Source organism: Agrilus planipennis, unplaced genomic scaffold, assembly GCF_000699045.2.
Source record: "Agrilus planipennis isolate EAB-ADULT unplaced genomic scaffold, Apla_2.0 scaffold24, whole genome shotgun sequence".
NCBI lineage: Eukaryota > Metazoa > Arthropoda > Insecta > Coleoptera > Buprestidae > Agrilus > Agrilus planipennis.
Window position 1 is genome coordinate 394,576 of NW_020439076.1, and position 1,943 is coordinate 396,518.

At 31.5% G+C, this 1,943-nt stretch overlaps 1 long non-coding RNA gene across 1 annotated transcript; it reads right to left on the bottom strand.

Annotated features, from left to right (window-relative positions):
• Positions 1 to 1,555, bottom strand: LOC112905246. Its single transcript, XR_003231643.1, has 3 exons — positions 905 to 1,555; positions 370 to 637; positions 1 to 301 (listed from the first exon to the last, which is right to left on the bottom strand). It is a non-coding gene; the product is annotated as an uncharacterized LOC112905246 (long non-coding RNA).
• Positions 1,556 to 1,943: the final 388 nt, after the last annotated feature.

Genomic DNA, 1,943 nt, shown 5'->3' on the forward strand with positions numbered 1-1,943 from the left:
GTAGAACTCGTAGGGTAAATGCAAAGCAATTTATAGTAAGAATATGCAGTAAGCTAAGCGAAGAGGTAAGCAAGAGATATGTTAGACTCTCTACAAAAAAATGAACATGTTAGTACTAAGAACTACTTCAAAAAATAAAAACATCTAAAATCAAAAATGAATTCAAATAAAATAATCAACACAAAAGACATGCAAACTAAAAAATTAATTCAAATAAAAAACATGCAAAATGATAACTTGATTGAAATCGAATAAAAAGCACTCTAACTACGGAATCTTCTTGGTCTTCTCCACCGTTGATCTGAAACAGATAGGTTGGTAACAGATTAGTAACGAGCAATTATTATTAACTATGTTATGCACTCTTACCTTCATTAACTGCAGAATGTAACTCTCGAAAGTTTGCAAGTGCAACAGCAAACCGTATTCAGGAAGAACGATTCCATTGCAGATGATTCATTGTTTTAATGGGGTCCAAATAACTTCCAGTTGCTCTCAATCAACGATACAAAATTAACTGCATAACGCTGCAAGGTGAAGATGACAACAGCTAATCAGAAATGAAGAAATCCAGGGAAAGCGGGAGATACCATTGTACACACTGTTGTTTCGATGGCATCAGGATTTGTTGGCCAATCTGTAAAAATGGACAAAAAACACGAATTAATTAATTAGATTTTTTATTTTTTACACAACTATATGATGTTTTTTGTAACGTTTCGGTTTATTACTGCAGTAACACTCCAAAAGTCTGAAGATGGTTAAATAAACCGAAATGTTACAAAAACATATAGTTGTGTAATTGTTTGACCGCCACCCTGGAAAAACTGCATAATTTAATTAATTAAATTAAAATGCTATTAAAAGTAAAATGATATCTGTAGTTTTTAAATAATGCTGTTACCATTTTATTGTCATGAATCATTCCCTTAGCAATAGCAAAATCTGCCTCTGATTCCAGCGGAGAAGAGGTATTTAATGCTTCCTTCATCCAGGAGTGAAAAAGGACTGATATGAAGAATCGTTCGTACCACATGGCATCCAGAGTTTGTACAATGTTCCTGTAAAATAAAAGAGTGTTTAGATAAAATTAATTTCACTAGTAATTTGCAGTAAAAAGTTTATTCTACGTAAAAGTGAATTCGGTAAATTGAAACGAAAGACGTGAACAAACGTTCTCGCAAGCAAGAAGTAACTGACCACGAGAACCTGGCAATGTTCAGGCTGTCGTGAAATTGCGATTGCTACCACATGAAGCAGTGATGACGTAAATAATGTTACGCAGAAGCATCACATTGGGTTTCTGCGTCAGTTCGCGGCAAATTTTTCGTAATTGAACCAATAGCGTAGCGACTTTCACTTTAACTTTTATAAAATTGAAATTATGAATAATTTGCTTCGTGCAAGTTCCATCGCCTGACCAGAACTCTGAGAACAAAGTCGAGAGAGATAGTAAAAACTTAGATAAGATAGTATTAGATATGAAGAGGATGATAATCAGTTTTTTAATAGTTTGAATGTATTGTAAAATATCAGACAAACAAAGCCATGCTTTTGAAATGACGAAAAATCAAAAATATAGAACTAAATTTATTTCTAATTAAAATAAGTTAAAATAAATATATTACAATTTAATGTTAACTGATCTTTCCGTTGGTGGCAATATTATAACAAAAGGTTGCTTATGCAACGTAAGAGTAATTAAAAGATGGGATTTCAAAATTTAATTCGAAATTTTTAATAATTGAAATGGGGGCTTGTTAATTGTTAATGTAGAAAACAAAAACACAAACAAGATATCTTTGTTAGTTACAGTATCTAAAAGCTTCATCAATTCAATTTTTGTTAATAGTTGTTTGTAAGTTGATATGTTAAAATAATATTGGATGACCCCATCAGTTTCGAATTTCGTACATGATTAAATACGTGTTTTTAATTTTCAA